This window comes from Lutjanus erythropterus, chromosome 9 (genome assembly GCF_056507025.1).
Source record: "Lutjanus erythropterus isolate fLutEry1 chromosome 9, fLutEry1.hap2, whole genome shotgun sequence".
Taxonomy (NCBI): Eukaryota; Metazoa; Chordata; class Actinopteri; order Lutjaniformes; family Lutjanidae; genus Lutjanus; species Lutjanus erythropterus.
The window spans coordinates 12,109,037-12,131,374 of record NC_139325.1 but is presented as its reverse complement, the minus strand read 5'-3'; the positions used below and the strand labels follow the sequence as shown (position 1 = coordinate 12,131,374).

The 22,338-nt window shown below is 40.0% G+C and overlaps 1 protein-coding gene across 3 annotated transcripts in view; it reads right to left on the bottom strand.

Moving 5' to 3' along the window:
• Positions 1-22,091, bottom strand: part of znf516 (zinc finger protein 516) — a 62,463-nt gene extending 40,372 nt beyond the window's left edge. For 2 of the 3 annotated variants that reach the window (XM_084726168.1, XM_084726170.1), the window contains exon 1: positions 18,928-18,954. The gene's annotated coding sequence lies outside the window, so the exon portion shown is untranslated. Of the gene's footprint in view, positions 1-18,927; positions 18,955-22,014 lie in introns of those variants that run through there. The other variant, XM_084726169.1, reaches the window with a different exon arrangement.
• Between the last annotated feature and the right edge of the window lie 247 nt (positions 22,092-22,338).

Genomic DNA, 22,338 nt, shown 5'->3' with positions numbered 1-22,338 from the left:
TTTCCTCTGTTTTGACAGATGTTTCGGTTTAAAGACATTAAAAGAAAGTCAAAGACGTCTACCACTAAAAAGTTGGCAGTTCCAGTCTCTGTGCTCGAGTACCAGTAATAAAGTCACCCTAATTCCACCAGTGTCTATTATGGCTGAAAATGTGTGTCTCCAGAGGTTTGACTGGAATAGCCAATGTCATGAAAACAGCTACTAGAAATGACATCAGCTGCGGTGTGAAATGTTTCCCTGCAAAATATGACAAAGAACGAAGACACCTACATAGATGTCATGCATCAAGTTCAAAATAGGAAAATATTAGTTGAATGGCAAAGTGAGTTATATCCAAGTCATATGATTGAAAATCATGAGCTGAAGGATTTTAAATGCAGTAAAATAAAGGGGAAAACTCTTAATGTTGCCATTCCTCTGGTTCATTTTCCCTACTGGTGCAGGTGGGCTTAAGAAAACCAAATCACAGCATCCTGTCGGTAAACAAGCAGGATTCCTCAAACCGTCTGTTTGCAATAAACTCACTGCTGCCACAGCCCGATCTGCACCAGTCGCTGTGTTTGGACAGTAGTGGATTTACCAGATCGACATCTGGAAGCATGCAGCACCTACAGTGGCATGGACGTCAGGCTGACAACCTGCCCACTAATGGGCTACATGATGTCAGGGGGATATTAATGGTGACAAATTGCTGTCAAGTGCAAACTTTCAAGTTTTCAAACTGTCCAAGATTTTATTTTAAATGAAGGAAACTGTCTTCTGCTTGGAAACGGTGTATAGTCAGTGTTTGTGATACAGGTATGACAAACTACTTTTACTTCCTGAAAACACAGGGAGAAATTAGAAGAAGAATTCAGCCTTTCATCCAGCACATCAGTTACAGAGTAATATTGTGTAATCAGGTTTAGCTTAGTATAATATAATCAAAGAATATGACCCTGTGACAGTCTATAATGCGTGGTCTTAGGCATGTTGCACAAGTGCATTTAGGGCATGTCCAGCTCCACTCTTGCTATTCAAACGGCGCATAATCAAAGTAAGGCGCAAAGCACAAAGGGATTGTATTTAGTCTTGTAATTAATCATAGGTGTGTTTTGGGTGTTACATCATTTAAACCAATAAGAATGTCCCCTCCCATTCCCTTTAAAAGTCAGGTGCGCCAGCCAAATGCAACTGCTACTCAAGAAGTGAACAACAAACATGTAGCGATGCACAGTACAATCGCTTTTTGCTACCTCAAGACACTGATGCACCAACAATGCACCTGACATTAAGATGACATCAGTTTTGGTGTGAAATGTTAATATTGAGATCAAATCCCATGGATGCACAGATGGGCACTGGGTGTTTTTCATGTTTATCTTTTTCATTTTTTCGAAATGCTTTGGTATTAATTGCATATTTTAATAAAAGTTGGAGCTCTTATTTTGAAGGTGCACTGTCACAAGGAAGTGCAAATGCAGAGTCATTTGACATTTGTGGTTTTGGGTGAAAACTTCAAGCACTATTGAATGAATTACCATGAAATTTGGCACACACATTGATATCACTAAATCTAAGATGGGAGGCATGATAGAGATGCCTGCTAAATGTCAGCATGTCATCAATGTCATTGTGAGCGGGCATGCTTACATTAGCATTTAGCTCCAAGCAATGCTGTGCCTAATTGCAGCTGCATAGAGCATTAGCATATAGCATGGCTGTAAACTCATGTTTTTTTTCGATTCCTTTAGCTTTTACAGTGTGTTTATGGAACTGCAGAACATATTATGACATGTATAATATAGTACTAAGCCTCTGTGGTTTCACCATGTTAGCTATTATTTGAAACCAATAATCAATTGCTAATGGTCATTCTGAGGCTGACCCTGATATTAAGGACTAACTACAGTATAACATGCTGGCTGGCATCTGTGAGGAATGCCTCACTGTTCAGCGACAACAACTGGCAGGACACGTGCGTGCATTTGAATGTAGTTTGCATCCTATGACGTAACATATATACTATTATAGGCTACTCAAAAATGTACTCAATACTCTACAATATACTTATAATATTAAATAAAGTACTACTTGCTGTTCCATTTATGAGAGGCTTTTGCAGAGTGTGAGGTGCAGTCTAATTCATTGTAAACTTGAAATATTTGTGGTAAGAGGATCATTCATTATCAAAATTATGCAAAACATCATAGAGTATCAGTTCCACTTAATGCTGAACTATTAATTCCGAGGAGCAACCGAGGGTAATACAGGAGAAAGCAAATGTTGCATCAAGCAGTTGTGTTTGCGCGGCTCTCCCTGGAGAGATCAGACGTCTCCAACGGGAGTTACCTGCATCAGCCAGGCAGCAAAACAGTCATTAAGCCAGCCAACCAGCCAATCGGCCACTGCTAAAAACCGACAGGCCTGTTACACAAGAAATAAGCGACAGAGGATTACGCACACTGTCACTCTCTCCACATCGCACCAGTGGACAGCTTTACACAACACACCGTGCCGAGCCCAGACTCAAAGACTGCAGGATGGGATACTAAAAATGGAGACAACTCACTCCTAAAGACACACACACAAAGACAGAGAGTCTTGTGGTTATAAGCAAATCAAATAGTGGATATAAAGTGAGGATAACTCAAAGCTTAAAAAAGACAGAACAGACAGACGGTGACTGTAATCAATATTGTGATGAAACAAATGTGGTTTGTACAGAAAATGTTGTGAAAGAACAAGGAGGCGTTCCATTGTAAACACTAGCAATTATGAGCTGAATATGTGTCATACAGTATACACAAGAGATTGATTATTATAACAAGATAATAATTCAGATCAGACAGGGCCCACTTAATGTATCTGTTATTACTGATTTATTTATATTTATTGTGAAATAATTAATCAATACCACACTTGTTAAACTGATTAATACAATAATGAGGTGTTTCGAACTAATGCAACACAATTTGTTGAGGAGCTTGTTTCAACAGTCTTGTAACCGCAAACTGTAGGCTATTTGGAATTCCTCAAAGGGTTTTAAGATGAAAAATGGCTGTTTAAAAAAATAATAAAACAGAAATCTGGCACAGAAATCCTCTGCTGCTTCAACTAAAGAGTTGGCAGTACCGGTGTTCAAAAATCCTCACACATACAAGTATGTATCAGATCTATCTGGGACAATGATGCCTGTGGAGCCAGCTGTCCAGGTATTTAAACCTCAGCATACCAACTGCTTGTGGGACTCCTGGCTCAGACCTAGTTGTGAAAATCAATATGCATTTACAAGGAGTCATATCAGAATATGTACGGCAGCCAGCTACAACCTTAAAGAGATACTTCAGATTATTTGAGGTGGGGTTTATGAGGCATTGATCGATGTATCGATGTCAGCGTATTACCTACAGTAGATGTTGGTCTGCACGCCCAGTTTGGAGAAGCAGAGAGGAGTACCAGCATGGAAGCTAAGCAACGTACTGCTGTGGACAGGCTCAGCAACAAAAGCTATTTAAACCACTTGAATAAAGAGGCCCACTAAAAACCCACAGAATAAACATCAATTTAAGTGTCCGCTATATTTTCAACACTTTATTTTGCCATCAGACAAAGAGAAATTGCTGTCATAAAAGCTAAACATGATTTTTTTTTTTAAACCAGCCAAACTCAATAGGTGAAATCAGTACTTTTTCCTTGCATTGTGTGACTTCAGTGAATCTAAACTAACCTTTTAAAACACAGAAGCCCACAATAACACAGACAAACTAACTGTTAGAGGCGGTAGTAGACCAGCAATTCTGCAAGGTAAAATGAAAGATTTCGCCAATAGAGTTTGGTTGATTTGGAGAGAGTGATATCTGACTATTGGAAAAGGCTGTCTGACAGCAAGGTGAAGTGGTTGCAATATTCTAAACATAGCATACAGTTAAACTGATATTGCTTTTATAGGTAGGCTGTTAAGGTGAATAAAATATGTTTTGCTGCTGCAGTACGTTATTTAGCTTCCTAAACTGGTACTCGTACTGCTTCCCCAAACTGGGAGCATGTTGACCCCATCTACTGTAGGTAGTACACTAGGTATCAATAGCCAATGTAGTATGGTAGTTGTGTACAGTGACAATGTAGGTATAGCTTGGACAGTTTGGATTATTTGAAGTGGGGTACTTATCAATATCAATAAGTTCCCCACTTCAAATAATCCAGACTATCCCTTTAAATAGCCGCATTCAAAAACCCATAGCACTTGTAGTTCAGATGTAAAGTACATCTCAGACAAACATGATCTCAATATGGTGGGAAAAAACACACATTTACTGGAATAATAATGCAAATATGTTGTTTTTTGAAGTTACGATGGGCAGGCTATGCCCCGCCCAACTCTCTGTTTGAGACCAAGTATTAGATTAAGACATCATAAACGGGTCTGACTTTTCAATGTGATCTACTGGGCTTTATTTTTTAGGGAAGACAGGCTTTTGTGGCCATTCTTAAGACTATTAATTTGGTGATTTTGTGGAGTTGGTCAGGTATAATCTGATGGGATTAGCGGCTATGCTCTTTAAATAGAGTTCTGTGGTCAGGGATTAGATGATCACGGCCAGTCGGCCTCAAGAGCAGCAGATTTTCATCTCTGCGGTTTTATTTTAAGGGAAAAACATAGAAGCAGTCGCTAGGATGGTAGAGTAGGCCATGATGCTGTGTTAAGATGTTTTTGCCTGTGTTCACATTTTATTTTTTTCATTGAAATAAAAGTATGAAGACAGCGAATGAAATCAAACTGTGCAGGCCTCACTTATTTGTTTCTGAGCTGATAATACTGGAAAAAAAAATCCAGTCTTGGGATGTGTTTAGCTGGGATGGTGCATTTGAGGCTGGGGGTGGAGGAGGGCACCACCAGGGGCCCCTACCTTCCTCCCCTCGACTATCCTCCTCACATCTGGATACAATGTGGGAACAGGGCACTGAGGCCAGGGGGATAGCTGAAGGGAGGGTGTGAGTGAGTGTGCTGGGGGATTCTTTACACAACATCAAGAGCCAATGGAAAAAGGTGGTGGTGGTGCTGCTGGTGGTGGTGGATGTGGGGTGGTGGGGTTGTGTGTGTGTGTGTTGTGGTGGTGGAGGGATGGTGGGGAGGAGGGGGTACTAAAAAGCTCCCTGTCTTTGGTCTCTTCTTCCCTGTGTAGTTGACTGCAAGGCCCCGAGCAACAGACAGACAGAGAGGCAGCTGGGAACTGAGGTAGCAAACAGCAGCCAATGTGGGAGCACAAACCCAGACAAGGTAAAAAATCTGCTGTTTCTGCTCTTAACAGGCTAAATACACTGGATATAATAAGCCATTAGTCTGCCTTTAGACTGCCATATACACTTTTAAATACAGCTTGGCCTTTGATGTGAAACACAGGAGGAGAAAGGAACCTGAATACATATTGTCAAACCAATTAATTGCACTTCTATAACATAGTTGGACACAATGGACAGTTTTTCAAACACCAGTGTAGCAGAACTAGAGATATTGTCTTTTTTCCCTATACATTGTTCTTCCTTGTCAAGCCCTGGTACCCATATATTACCCCCTATAGAGGTCAACAACTTTAAGATTTTTTAAGGCCTTTTAAATACCAAATAAAATCCAATTAAATACCTGTTTCACCATCATACCGGCTAAAGTATGAAACTATGATGTAAAATAATTAGGGATGATATGGCCAAGAATTACTTAAGATTTATGGGGATTTATTGGCAGAATTGGAAAATAATTTCATTAATAGGTTTTCATTAGTTTATAATCACCTGGTTTTGTTATCATAGTCATTAATATCTAGAGTGAATGTGGGTCCTCTTCCACAGAGGTTGCCATGTTGTTCTGCCATGTTTCTATAGTAACCCAGAACAAACACACTATAGACTGGCCCCATATTCAGCCCCACATGTTTGATGCAAGTTTCTCAGCTACTGCAAGTTCTCCTGCACACATGCAGACAAAGTTTTTGCGTTTTGTAATCTCGCCACTAGACACCACTTGATCCTACACACTGGCCCTTTAAATACCATAACAAAACCAATTTAATGCCAGTTTCATCATAATACTGCGCCCAAGTATGAAAGTATGATGGGAAATAAAGTAGGAATGATATGGCAAAGAAATATTATATCACACAGTTTTTCAGCACTTCCCTGCAGCATATAGCAATAATTCTTAGTGATATATTAATTAAATCAATGTTCCCTGGACCTGGTTAAGCAGCATAAAATGAAGGGATAGATTAAACAATGACCAATTAATTTAATTCAGACAGAGCAACTTGACTGTAGACATGGGAAATTTATATTATTCATTATTCCAATAATGAAATTAAGCCAATAAATATCATTGCTAATAATATGTTATCAAATCATTTAATTTTATTTCTTTGGCAAATGCTCTATAAAATCAAAAGTATATTTGAAAAGTGATGAAAAGAAGTTTGATGAAATTACCATAAAAGCTAAATGAATAGTCAGAGCTGTTCTTTGTTTTTGTTGTAACAGTGATGTCAGTTCAGTCAGAGCTGTAGAATATTAAATCATCCATCTTTGCTCACTGCATCTTAGCTTCTTTTATCCTCAGGTGTGTATTCACTACAGGTTATATGAACTTCTTTTTAAAATACAAAAATTTGAAATTTTTGGCCATGAGAAAGGTAATTATTGATCATCACTATCAGCTGAAAAAAAATCCATGTTGTACATCCCTTGTCATGCTCGAGGTGTCTAAATGTAACCTTGAGCCACCAGTCAAGCAGAGGTGAGGAGTGAACTCCACACCTGATTTTCAAACTTCAACTTCAACCCGAACTAATGTCAACTTACATCACTTGAGTCATTTTGCCATACTTTGTACACCTCACCTCTGTCTGGGGCCACCGAAAGCTTTGAACAACTTTTTTTTCCACATATGCAGCAGCACTCCTCGAGACCTATAAACAGACTTTGACGCGTAACTCTTTGTCTTTAATATTATGTAATGCATCCATCTTGTGAAACTGAAAGCCACTTAGGTGAAAAGCAGAAATAATCTCTACGATCTCATTTTCCAATACGGACAATGCCCAGGCTACAACAGTGTCTCTCTTGAGAAAGCATAATGTCATGTTTATCACTCAGTCACAACAACACTTAAATGATCAAGAGGTGAGTATTTACACTATTTCTGTCTATAACAGGCCATTTTTTGCATGCATATGTGATAAAAAAAGACATAAGAATGAAAAACAAAGACAGGTGGGCTTTTATGTATTTCCTTCTTAGCTGAATAGAAATGCCTGCCTGAAAAGATGATGCCTGCAACCTGCGCTCGCATCCAGCTTGCATTCATCTTACGCTCATCTTGCATGCATGCTTGGAGTTGAACTCATCGTCTGATCCACATGTGGATTTGGGGTGAGCTCATTAGCCCCTGGGCGACCCTCCCTCCCCCTCACCTCTGTCCTCAGTGACCCTAGAGCCTGCTTGACCCTGCCAGAGCTCCTCTACTACTCCCTCTACTCTGTTTACTAATGACTATTCAATCACGTTACTACATTAAGTATAAAAATGAAGGGAGTAAAACAGTCATGGTATCATTATCTCAAGTATTGCCCAAATTTGGGCTCTCCAGCTCTTCCATTCTGCTGATAATAAAGCTTTTACATTGCACAAATATGGTCACTGGTTAGCATTATTCATTCTTTTGACTCTTTTTGAGACAGCCAACAGTTTCTGGCAGCAAAGGAGAAGTCAAACTACCCTCTATATTTCCATATGAGTGGGTCTGCCTGGCCGTACCAGAGCAGGATTTCTTCTCCTTTCCCACAGCAAGAAGACAAAACAATAGTGACATGCAGGCACGTCAATAGCAGAGCTGTACAGAAGCGCTGCTCATTTAAAAAGCAATTCAATCGCTTTTATTTAATGTTCTTTTGGGAGTATGAACATGTTATAATCACTATTCTGTTCTAATCCCATAACTGAGAGAAGGGATCATGTATTTCTCCTCCATAATGATCAGCAAAGAAAACATCTCTGACAGGATGAAGTCCAAACTTCCGTCCGTCTGCACCCCTCCTCTCCCATTTGCACACGTGCATGCCCACACACACACACTCACTAACACACATCCCGACAAGGTTAGGCTGACATCAGCGGCTAACGATCAGTTCCTCTGTGGGCTGAATGATTAGCTGCAGTAGCCTGGAGACATTTCCAGCTTGTTTCCCTGAGTTGGTCAGACATGCAACATCACTGGCCTTCAATATGCACTAACTACATCCATTCTCCTCCATTCTCTCATCGTCTGAATAAAAAAAAGAGTAAAAAGTTTTACAGAATAATAGATGATGCTAACAAAGGGGTGAATGTGAGGCAGCTGAAATGGATACAGTCGAGTGGGAAAACAGAGAGCAGGCACAGAAGTTTGTTGTATTTAAAGTTGTTTTCATACTGAAATAGAGTAACAACGGTGGTTGCTCGAGGGAGGTTAGACACTGTGTGTGTGTGTGTGTGTGTGTGTGTGTGTGTGTGTGTGTGTGTGTGTGTGTGTGTAAAGGGGTGGAGTAGGTAACAGCTACATATTTGCATCAAAGTGCAACTACAGTGAGAAAGAAAGGCTGCACTGTAAAACTGATGGCTCAGTTTAATTAATTGTAATAAGTAGTTTGAAGTTCTACTAACTTAAAATTTTGATTGCCAGTAGAATTTCCTTCCTTTTATGTTAGTTAAACTCATACTTTTTGATTAATAACCAGCTTTACTGAACATGAAACAATGTGGTTTTATACTTACAATTCTTAAGTTCTGTTAACTTGTTGCAATGAGGGGGACAGATGAAAAAACAAATGAAAGTTGCACACACTGAAAATATTTGAGTTGGCTTAATCAATCACTTTAATACTTTAATTTAACTGGAATCAAAGAGTAAATGTTTCTCTAAGTCCTGCACTAAAACCAAATGCTGAAATTAATTAATTGCAGTAAGTGGCAAAAACTTAAAACTTGTTTAGTTTGCCAAACTTAAAAATGTTGTATGCCAGTGGAATTTTTAATCAGTCACTGTAATTTAAAACTACTATATGCAAGTTCAGCTGCTGTGGGCTCTCTCACATTAAAACAGTGACAAAATACATGATGACATGAAAAAGAGTGGGATAAGTTGTTAAACAACCTCCATTATTGATGAAAATCACAGAAGTTTTCCTAAAAGTTACAGCAACTAGCGACTGCCTACCTTTAATTAATTATAGATTTCTGAGCTTGAACGTTGTTGGAAACATTTGGGATAATGAGTACACAACTCAACACATCTTAATGTAGAAATGCAACATATCATAGCTTTGACTGTAGTGAGTACATGTAACACTAACTACAAATGTTTAAGCACTGATAACCTCCAACTTTTGAGTTTATGCACTCTAAAAAGTTGTTGCAACTGACTGTCGGATTTTTTTGAGTCCTGGTATGTTATTTGGTTTTTAGTGTTCAAATATTTGCAAATACTTTTCATGTCGCTCTCCAAGTCAACCTATTTTGCCTTTATTTAGTTTCCAACTGAAGTCCTTCACTGCTGTCATATTTCTGCTTCACAGAAATCACTCAGCAAACAAATCTTAGATTATTTTATTTGGGAAGTATGATCCCTTCACTAACTACTTCTTCTCTTTATTCTAAACAAGCTGCAAACAAAGCGTGACTTCCTGCTTATCAGAATGCTTTTCTTAGGAAACAGCTGCAAAAATTGTGTGTATAATCTGAGACTTCTTTCCCATTTAGAGTGTGTTTATTAACTGGAACAGAATGGTGAATGCTAAAAAGGAGCCTCTCTGCTTAGGAAACGGTTCACCCAACCCCCACCCACCCTTAATGCCCTCTGGGCTGCTGTGAGTTTGGATTAAGTTTGGGTGCCATGTTCCCTCCCTGCCGAGCGCAGCCGTCACCCCTGCACAAAACACACATACGGAGCCTGTGTGTCCCATCAAATATGAAGGAGGCCACGAGGAAGGACACAGAGAGACAAACAGACAAGGTAGAACGAATACACAGGCAAGAAGAGCTGCTGATGTGATGCATTATGAATTGAACTGATCTATATTACCTGCATGCTTCAGTTCTTTATTAGAGACACTACAATGTAGCATGTTTCCCATCAATCAGTGCTTTGTATGGCCTTAGTTAAAAGACATAAAGGTGAATCAATGCAAAAAGGTGTTTATGTAACAGAATTGACTGCATCCTTTTAAAATTCCCATTTTAATGCCATCTAATTAAGGTGTGTGTGCGTGTGTGTGTGTGTGTGTGTGTGTGTGTGTGTGTGTGTGTGTGTGTGTGTGTGTGTGTGTGTGTGAAGCAGTGGATCAATAATGGTAGTCTACTACAGTGACATCTGGGCTGGACAAAGAGTGCTGTTCCTTCCCCTGGCAGCTCTCCCCTTCTCTCAATCCCTGATCGCAGCCACGTGGTTCTCTGGGCTATTTCTCCCAGCTAAGCTTATTTCTCTTCTTTAATCCCGCAGCAATCACGGCAACAATGCCAAGCGTGGGTTCGTGGACGCAGGCAGAAATCTATTAACTATGATCACTATGTCAGCTAAACCTGATAAGCGCTGCTAATGAATCCAGCACATTCAGCTGCTCGGCGCTTGTGTGCTCATGAGTGTTATTTCATCGGATCATCAATAATGTGTAAGATGGAAAATCAACATGAGTGACGGTGATGGATAACACGGCTTGTAATGTAGTAAACGGGGCTTCCATTCGAGCTGAAGTGAGATTCTGAGTTTTGTAAAACCACCAAAACATCCAGTTCAAGTCAACTGGTGAACTGATGCACTGACAAGGAGCTCTTACATCAGTGCAGGGCCGGGCTGCTGTGAGTTAATACAAACAGAGCTGCACTGATAAATCGGGTCGATACCCAACCCTGATTATCAGATTACCAGCCACTCAGTGTGGTCCACCTCTGATTTAAGTGATGGCTTCAGCCTCTGCACAGCTGATGACATTATTATTTATTAGTCCAGCTTCTGGTAGTTGTAGTCTAAGCCAAGGGTTCCCAAACTTTTTCATGTCAACAGCAGATGCATCCATGGGCTCCCAATTAAGACAATAAAGTCTTCATAGTTGACTGGTGATCAAACTAACATTATTATAAATTATAAGCAATCAAAACAGCCAACACTTTTTCTTTCCTTGTTCTGACTTCCACAAAATTCTGTTACAACTTTTTCTAGGGGACTCCCGAATACCCACTCAAAGACTCAAAGAAAGCCACAAGTCTTCATGTTTATGTATTTCATATGTAGGCTTTAATAGGCTTATGATGTAATGCTGTTAGAGAATAAGCAAAATGTTGCTGTGGAAAAAAAAAAAAGCTTTGATTGAGAGAGAAATTGCACATTTTCTCAAATGACGATTATCAGTTACTTGATAGTTAATGATCAATAAAAGAAAATGCTTACAATTTGCAACCCTAGTTATAGCTACATGTAGCATTTTTACTAAAGTTACGTTACAGTTGAGAAAGTAAAGTGTTATGTTATACTACTGGCCCTAGGCTACATTTAACACAGCATCAAAATAACACCATCCCAGTTTGATCTCTCTTAGCTGCACATTTCAGCAACTACAAACATGCTTTCATGAAAGGGTCGACCGATCAGCCTGGACGATTTTTGGATCTGATATTCGGCATTTTTAGGATTACTAGAAACATTTTTTTTAAAATCAGATAAAATGAATTAATTTAAAAATGTGACACTTTGGCTCTGATGCAGACACCTCTCTCTGTCAGTAGCCACCATTCTTTGCTTTATAAAACTTTGGGGAACTATTTTGTTTCTTTAAGATGATGTTGAAAAGCTCTACTAACTTATCTTTTAATTAAACACATGCTTAAAGGTATTTCAAATTAAGGTTTGTGCTGGAGTTTGTGTTATTCTAAATTCTGACACCATTTTTTGACTCATTTTTACTGCAAATGTATATTGGTTCCACATATCAGTTTCCTTGAATAGTAACCATCTTTATCAGAATCGGCCCTGGGACTGATTTCAACACCAAATGACTTGCAGTGTTCATTTAGTTTTCGTTCTATTTACACTGACTTTTAATAATGTTACTCCCAATTTTAATTTGAAATTTAACTGACTGCATTAAACTGTTTAACAACTATAGTAATAATACTTATATTGCCTTTTGTAGCCTTTTGTAATATATATTCAGCTGTTGTTACTTTGGGTAATGAAAAACACTGCCATCTTTTTATTACTAACCCTGATAAAGGCAATGCACTGAAACATCAGTTTAAGACTGTATTAAATGATTACAGTAAAGAAAATACATGAACTTTTCTTTTTCACTTTGTTTCCACAATGTCCCTCATTTACCATGAGACACTGACCCTTTGACTCTAACTCATGGTCACTGTCTTGTATTGTTACATATGTTCGTTCTTACTATATCTAACTCACAAATTAATAAAGTTTTTTAAATTTAATTGAAGTTGAGTCGACTTTACTCTCCTTATTTATGTTAAAACATGAATTGTTTTGAAGTTCATCTTTTAGAGGATTTTACGATAAAAGCATTTTTTATTTTTAAATGGGCAGTTCACCCCAAAATCAAAAATACATATTTGTCCTGTAGTGCTGCTTATCCATCTTGATTATTTCAATGTGAGTTGCAGAGTTTTGGAGATATCAGCAGTAAAGATGTTTGTCTTCTCTCCAACATAATGGGACTAAATGGCATGAAAAAATTACATCTGAAAAATTCAAAACCAGTGTCTCTTCAAAAATCATGACCTGGTTAATCAGAATCCACAGACCTCATTGTGAGTAGTTTCATGTAGGTAGATTCTAGTGCAGAAAGAAAGCAGCTCCTACATGAAACTGCCCACAACAAGTTCTCTAGATTGTAGATTAACTGGGTCTTAATTTGTGGGAAGCGAAATTGCTGTTGAGCTTTTCAAATCACTACAGGCCAGAGCAAAAATATGTATTTTTGATTAGTGGGGTGAAATGTCCCAACACAGCCTATGCTGTCACGCTAATATTGTCATATGGTTTTTACTGGGGAGTTCTGGAGTCCCATAAGGCTGTGCTGTCTCAGAGGGGTTTTCCACCAGCAACAATCCACTTCTGGTGAATTTTTGTCATGATGGTAAAATGTGATCATAACAATCTCAGCTCAATACATCAAGTATCAGCAGCTTGAATGAAAAAAAAAAAAACATCAGCATGCGCAACAGTTGAGCCCTACGCAACACCTCCACCATGTCCCCCACATCCCCCCTCCCTCCCTGCCAGCATGGGCGAGGGCTAAAATGGCCCTGTGCCTAAATCCTCCCCGCCAGCACCTCCCCTACCCCCCACCAACTCTAACCCCTCTCCTATCTTAATCCTCCGATTACTACATCATTTTCTTTGGCTCTAATTTAAACAGCTATCAGGCTTCACACTTTACTACCTGGACGGTACTGCTTGGCTTGGCAGAGACTCTATTGATCCATCTGGGTAGGGGGGGGGTGGGTGGTGATGCAGGTGCGACCTAAATAAAGGGATTAAATACCCACCTGTTACCTCAAAAGTTTCAAGAAAAAGGGGCAACCAAGAATGTTTTTGGACATCATATCCATACACAGGAAGTGTGTACAGTCGCAGGAAATGTAAATTCCTTCTGAGTAAGCAGAGTGTTTCCCATGGAGGGCTCATTTATAATTTAATCCTGGAGCTTGGTGTTTCTAGGCTAACACAGAGAGATTGCCCTTTCAGAGTGGAAACCCCCACTATGCAGCAGGGAATCAATGCCGTCACCACAGAACAGACACTAGACTTCATATTAAAATGATGTGAGTGTCTGGACCACCAGCAAACAGAGGAGCACTTCTTACTTTTTCTTTTTTTTTTTTTCATTTTCATTTTGTTTAATTTCCATACAGCACCAAAAAAGGAACAGCTGCTAAAATAGGTTTTGCACTTGTTGTTTGCTCTCGATAATCCAACCTCAATATGCCACACAAAGTTATTTAAGCCCGTGAAGGCAGATACATCTTTGCTTTCATGTGATACAATCTAAAGCATAACAAGAAAGAGTCGAGAGAAAGAACAGGATGTATAAGACTTCAGCCCTACTGACTCTGTGGGAAAACATGGCTGTCCCGTGACTTAATGTCTTTACTCTTTTTTTTTAATTTTCATTCTAGTTCAAAGCCACGCAACGTGAACATGAACAGTTTGGACAGCAGAGATGAAGAAGTGGACTCAAAGCAATGTGGCGATTACACTGTAAAGAGGGCTGAATGTGTTCAATCTATGACATAAGTGTGCACACATACAACCCAACTGGAACTCCTCCAGACGTGAATTCCACCAGGTGCAGGAAACCACCCACAGAGGCCGTGGCCTATGCAAACACTCGTCAGTATTACATTTAAAAAAAAAGGCTTCTCATCACTCCAAAGCCCAAAGGTCCCTGCTAGCAGATCTAGACACTGAACAAGGAAACGCACCTGATAACAAGGGAACAAACCTGGTTGTAAAAAAAAATGAATGCACTGAGGCAAGCAGAAAGATGATTTGGCCAACTGCCACAACACTGACATATCACCACCTTTTAAACTAATACGGCAACTGTGTTAGCAAACTGTAGCTCATTTCCATATCCATCAGTTACAGAGTAACATTAGCATTCATTTGGGGTCGTGTTTCTTGACACCTGATGAATCTAAGTCCAATATTTACTCTGCTCTAAGCTCTGGTGGCATCTACAACAACTCCTGATGAAATATCTGAGTCTTAAGCTGCCTGTGTTAGCTAACTGTTCAGGACAATGAGAACTTTGAGAGTAAATAAAAACAGTATAGTTGTGGGATGGAAAACTAAAACAATGAGCTAAAAATCCCGCCCCTTTTTGCTCTGTGCTCCAATAACAGCTGAGCAAGCTTTGTACCCAGTGTAACATGGGTCAATTTTCTCTTTTCCTGTTCCCTCCTCTTAGATATGCTATGTGCTAAGGGTGTCTATGTTGAAAATAAAACCAAATTTTGAAGATGGTTAAAAATAGTTGCTTGATTGCTGTTGCTGTAAAAGCGACATAGACTAAGATTAGCTATCAGATGTAACTAGCTGGCTTACAATTGATGTAGACGAGCTGGTTAGTTAGTTTTTTGGGGGGTAAAATTTAAGGCTACAACTAAAGATAATTTTCATTAAAGATTAATCTGTTGATTATTTTTGTGATTAATCGATTGTTAATTGAATAGTAATATAGTCCGTAAAATGTCAGCATAGTGAAAAGTGTTGATCCAAAGATCAAGGTGACATCCTCAAATTTCTTGTAATGTCCAAAACACAAAGATACTCAGTTCACTGTCATTTAAAGGACTACAGATAATATTCACATTTGAGAAGAATATTGGGATGTTTTTATTAAAAAAATACTCAAAATGATTCCAAAAGCAAACCAAGGAAGGGTCAGTTGTTCACATACTTGCTAGTGTATGTGGTTTGCATCTTGCAAACACAGAGTGTTAATTTCTGCAGACGTGCACAAGCAACGCTCCAAACAGACACAGGACACCATGCTGTGCACACGAACACATAGTTAAAATCAAGTATATAATAATGTTGGGTGATAATTCACAGCGGGTTAAGCACTTTAAGCAACAACTTTCACATTTGATCCATTGTTAATATTTGTGTTTTGATTATAGCAGCTTTAATATGAATTGCCGAGTAAGACAAAATCAGCAGAGGCAGTAACTTAAGTCAGTGAAGAAAGAAAGAAGAAACAAAGGTGTGCCCCGTATCAACTGAGCCATATTTCCAAAAAACCTTTCCTATGACAGAGTCTTTCTAGTGTTGAACCCCCCTCTCACTTGGTGAAGGTAAATGACTGTGTCCGTGGTGAAAAGGCACAAGGCAGTAATGAGTAATGAAAACAGCCGAGTTAGTGCTGCCATTCAGTAAAGGGCCTGCTGCTGTGGAATGTGAGGCGCCATTCATTCACATGGGTTAAAAATGCATTTCTGCCACCACAAAGCCCTGCCTTGTCCTCATTGTTTTTCGCCACACCAATAAAACACTTCCACATTCTGAACGGAGACAACAAAAAAAAAATGAAATTGCTAATTTTACTCCCACAGATACAGGAGGCAAAAATGTCATGGGAGGAGGGAAGGGAGGGGGTGAACTTCGTGAAAACAGTCAAGTCTTTGGAAGAGATAAAGAGTCATGGTAGAGTTGAAAGTTTGATCATGATAAGCCCGGGGATGGAAAAGTAAGCACACAAGCTGCTTACAAAAGACAAACAGTCCTATTGACAAAAGCTGAATGTACGACGCGTTTATTCAGTGTATGAAAAGAGGCACAATGGTGGAAGGCAATCAGATACAAAAAGCTTCACTCGAGTCATGTGTGAGCTCTCGAGGGATCACTTTGTGAATACGAGGCATCTCCAAAAAAAATCTAATTTTCCTGTTCAGACTGTCATTTTGCAGCTGCGGTAAAAAAAAAAACTTGATCCAACATGAATCGCGTTCGTAATATTCGACTGATAGCCACGATGTGTCACATTTAAACATAGCTCATATTCCTCTTTTGCCTCAGTGCTCAACAAGTGACCTCAGACGTGACAGTGTTTAGACACTCGCATGACATAACCATCTAAGAAAAACACTCCCACACTGAAATCTTCAGGTAGATTTAAGCTTGTGGCTTTCCATTGAACAGTCACCTGAAAAACAAGTGTGACCTAAAGTCTGACAGTACTGTCATTACACAGAAATCAAGCATTTTCTTTACATTTTCCCTCAAGACTCGCTGACTAAACGTGTTTACCTTCAAATCTATTCCTGGTACTATTCATGGGAGAACAGGTGGCGCTCTTAAGGACTATTTATTGTCTCACAGTCAAATTGGGGAAGTTAGATCATTTATTGTTGTTGTGCTGTGTTGTATTTACTGGTATAACCACAGAGTGAGAGCACAGACTGGAGGAAAAATGTTTAACATAATGTCTGAAATCTGACATGAGGGAGACAATGTAATCCTGTCTGCAAAACAACGCTCCGTCTCTCTTCCTCCCTCCCTCCCTCCTCTCTCTCCTCCCTCTATCTCCTTCTGTGTGTGTGTGTGTGTGTGTGTGTGTGTGTGTGTGTGTGTGTGTGTGTGACCTGACACAGGGGAAAATACTGTATCTTTAAACAACCAGGGAAAAAAGCAGCAGAGTACACCACAGAAAGTCAATATCAAATGAGAGGGGAAAATGCTGTCAAGTACAGAAAACTCACAGTTGATGATCACATGCACATGGTGAGTTTATAACAGACTATTACTGGAATACTGGAGGAAAACCATACAGAAAACAATGCTCATATCACCAAAAACAGATATTCATAGAAGTTGAAAAGCACCATACACTTAAGTAGGGGATACCCAGGACTGTCGCAACACTGGGTTAGTTGTAACACTGTCAGTTTGACCAATCAGAAAAGGGTTTTTATCAAGATTATTTTTTGCCTAGCATTCATTGTATTGCAGATAACATGGTTTTACTTACAAAGCTAAAAGTAGCAGTTTGTGTAGTTTAATTAGTGTGGATGCTACCTTCAAGCCCAGCTGGCAAGCATGGCTGCTTGGGGTGGGGACAGCTGAAAAAAATGTAATTAAAATTCTTCATTGAGTGAATGGAACCGTTTGCAAACTCAGGTCAGACAGAAGTGTGGGTTAAATGTATTCGGTGTCAGCTCTGGAGCTATGAAGCCTGCACCCCAGGGGCCACCATCTACATTTGCCACAACTTTTTTGGTAACTTTAAATTGTTCAATTTAAAAAGTATTTATTCTTTATCCTTTGACATTTTTTAATAAATTGGATAGTGTGGTTCTTAATTCTGTAACTTACCTCTCACTGTTCTATCTATCACAAGTAAGTGTTACACCTTACCCAAGTGGCGGGGTAAGTTGTTAAAAGGTAACTTTTCATACTCCTTGAATATGACATTAACTTATATAATGTGTTATAGTTAAGTAGGCATTCAAGTGAGTTTTGTTTGTAGTAGACAAATATGTGCAAACAAAAAGTGTTACTACCATCCCCAGCCTCCCCTACTACAGTAACATAATAGTAGAGTGTGTGTGTCTGTGTTTGTGTGTGCACCCCACCAGCACACAGGCAACTATTCAGTCAGAATTCCACCAACACCAGATAAGACAACGCCTACCTTTTTTGTCCCCCTTCTTTATCATTTGTATTCCTTCAACTATAAACAAGGGGGAAGTGAGCCTGTTTTGACACACGCGGACAGCACATGCATGCACGCGCGCTGTCTTTCTCTCTCTCCTGCAAACAATGTGTTTTTACATAACTCCTGTGATAACTACTCCAGCCTGGCCCTGAGGGGAGGATCACTATGACAATCCCATAATAATATTCCTATAATGCACCTATAATAACGACCTTTAATGTTTAATAGCTTTTATTGTGACCTTCTCTTTACCTTTATGGATTTTTTCCTCCTATTATCACCTATGGTATAGCTATAATTTTCTGTAAGTTATAGCTGTCTCAAGCAACTTTTAAACACTGTTTTATTGCTATACAATCAATTTAATAAGTTTAATTTCCCTATTATTTACATAGCACCCTTCCTATATGTATTTGTGACTCTTTTTCGCAAGGTTCCACACTCCTATCAGGCAGGCATTCCTCAAAATGACCCTTATCTCCGCCGCAGCACATGTAGGCTACTTTTGCTGCCTGTTTCTTAATCAGTCCTCTCTACCCTCTTAAAGGAAATGACTAAAGGTTCAAACCAAAGAGTCTCTAATAGCCAAAGATTGAAGTGCTTGCAGCAGCAGCAGAGGCAGCAGCGACAAGCCGACGAACGCACCCACCAAATAACCAACAATAATAATGACAGACAGTCACTTCCTTACCAGTTAAAACACCGCTGAGCTCTCACAAAAAAAGGAGAGAAGAAGAAGAAGACCGGTGCGGCTCTCTCCAAAAAGCAAATGTTAAAAGAGTCCAGATCCAGCAGAGATAAAGAGGAGACACTCTGTATGTTCCAGTGCAGCGACTGACAAGCGCGACCTGAGCTTCAACTCTGCAATAACCGTCAACTATTATTATTATTATCTGTGGCAAATTCCTCCTGTCTCTCCTGGTGTAGTAGAACAGTACAGGTTCCTCTCTCTCTCCCCTCGCTGTTCCTCTGGGTGTCTCTCTCTCTCTCCCTCTCTCGTCTCTTGTCGTTTCACTGGTGCTGCCTTCAGGTGTTGTCGGAAATGTCCCAACCCGAGAGACAAAACAGGAAAACGTTGGGATTCCGTGGTAAATTTTAGTTAAATGGTTACCAGTAAGCTCACCGATGCAGTTTCTATTGAAAATAAGATATTAGGTAGTGTTAATATTAAGCTACTATAAAGAACTACTTCATGTACAGTGTTGAAATGATTAATCAATTGATTGTCCATCAAATGATAATTGGATTAATCAGCTTTTGTTTTGATGAGCAGCTAACTATTAGCTACTATGAGAACATTAATGTGAGAACTCTTCGTTTTGTAATGGATAGTGTTTAGTGTCACTATAGCAAAATAAACAAGGTGATGCGAATCACGATCGAATCACCCTGAAGTGGTTTATTTTTCTATAATGACTCACTCAGTATACATTATTAAGAACTGCATTCATAGTAACTGCTGCTTTATTCAATAATTAAGCTTACAGGTAAATAAATATACATGATGATATTTACGATATTCAGCATGTTTTATTAGTGAAATAAGACTTTTTCCTTAATGGCACTGATTGGGACCAATGTTTCCCATTTCCCATAATTGCCTCATTTATACGGAAGTACACTAGGTGAGCTTATATAGAAGGTCTTGTGATGAAATACATGCGATCATCCGACATTCCCTGTGTCATAGCAGAGAGTACATCTGTGTTTCCCCAGTCTAAAATAATTAGGGTATTTCAGATCAAACTCGCGTGAGTTAATCATGGTAATGTCAGAGCTTGTGCGAGCACTTGAACGCACCGTGAATGGAAAGAAGCCCTGTGTGTGTGTGTGTTTGTGTGAAACGCCGAGGACAAGATCGAGGGCGAAAAAAAAAAGGAGAAGCAGAAAAGTTTGTCCCCGCGGTGTAGCCTCGTCCCTGTCACTAAACCTCAATCCAAACACACACACACACACACTGACGCACACATGTCAGCGTGTCTTTGTTTCATTTATGTCTCCATCGCTTCCTATCTGCAGGATCAGCTGTTCATGTGTGTGTTTAGTCTAAAGTGTCCAGAGAAGAGCGGAGTCGACAGTGAACAATCGTCCCCAGCCTGCAGCGGTCCCTCCACCTCCACCATACATGCGCAATCGCTTTCATGCGTAAAAAGACACGTTGGTGCCATGGGCAGATAGCGCTATCTGCGATCGGGCTGCATACTTTTACTTTTGCCCACATATACAGCCCACATGTTAGTCACAATCACCTGTACGTACACGTCAAGAGAAGCCACAAAACGTCATTTAGGGTATAATTCAGCTTGACTTGCGCTGAGCCCCCCAACCCCACCGCCTCCTCCCCCCGGAGCCGCAGCTTATGGTCCCATTGTGTCCCTTTACCATAACAGCAGGCTCACATCCTGTAGGTGCAGCATCATCATCATCATCATGAGAGAGGGGGGGAAAAAAAGTTACATGCACAGACCCCCGTCACTCCACCCCCCCTTCTCCTCCCCCTCCTCACTCCCTCCACTCCTCCTCCCTCGCCACATGTTTCCGCACCCCCCCAAACACACGCACACGCGCGCGCGCGCGCGCACACACACACGCACACACTTACACACACACCCCGCATGCAGATGAGTTGTGCTTGAAGAGCGCAGAGATTAAAAGAAAGAAGAAATGCGACACAGCAGAGATGTTCCAGCGGTTTCACATCCTCATATTAATAACAAGAATGAGCTCTTAATGGCCGCTGGCACCTGTGCCTTGCTCAGTGGCAGTTGTCTATTATGTAGGACACGACTTCCTAATATGGATACACCCCCCCCCCCCCCCCATTTACCCCTCCCTAACGTCCACCTCCACCCTGTGTGTCTGTCTCCGTCCCTGTGAATAAAACAATCTTTCAACAAAAAGAGCAGAGGCTGTTCCTCAATCCGCAGTTTCTTTTTGTGTACTCTACTTTGTTGTCACAAATGTGTGTGTTTGATGCTGCGGCGATAGAGTGTGGCCAAAAAAAAATTACTCAAGGAAGAGATGAGTGAGCACACTGAGCTGGTGGAAAGTTCAGGGATGTTGGTGGAGGATATGAGCCCGGCCCATGTTTTTTTTTTTTTATAACTTACTTTAAGCAGCATTTTAAATAAACCCTGGTATTACAGCTTCTAAAATGAACATTCATATTTTGTTGATTTTACCAGCACCAAAGCAGTAGCATTCCCATTGTAACAACACAAAATGTAACATAAAAATAAAATGTATAACTGAAAAGTCCCCCTTCTGCTTCTTTAGGTAACTTTGGCTGGGAAAATGTAAACACAGTCATTTCATCTGATTTCAAGGAGAATCCGACCTGGTTGACAGGCATTAAGAACAACTGTGCATAAATGGCCAGTTTTCTCGCGGATGTTCTCGTCCACTCATGTAGGTCATGTAGAGGCATCAGTAATAAATTGAAACTCTTTCATGACCAGTTAAAAACTCCTTGTAGTGGCTTTAACTACGATGACTCGAATAGATCACAAGTATTACCAAACTAATATCCACCTTTCATAGTAACTATGAAAAGTGGATATTAAAAATCATTTTTACACTCTTGAACTGGCTCTGTCGCCTTGACATGATCACAGACAGGATTTTTTTTTCTTTCTAAATCAACCACTACACCCTTGCCTGTAACCTATTTATAAATCAAGATCAGACAATCGCCTTCCACCTACAGCCCATTGAAAACACGTGAGGCGCTCCAGTTTACTCTACGTGCGCGTAAAAGACAGTAAATCAGATATCGTACCTGCTTTATCCAAAAGAATAATCCAGGGTGACTTCAAGAAGCATAGACAATCCTAAAGGTGAAAGCATGCTCTTTGCAGTGTATGCTGAAGTGCATGATTGAGTAGGGCGAGTCCATTCTGTCCCATGGGGGTGCACAGGGATTCCTCTCTGGGAATAATTCCGTATCGCCGACGCGTGTCGTTTTAGAATTAAAGACAAAAAGTAGGATTATTTATTTTGGCCACAGCTACAGCTGTCGTGGAAATGTTACATTTGTGACTTCGTTCATGTTTTGATAATTTCTCGACACCCCTCTCCCGCGGCCGAATAGTTCCTCCCGCAT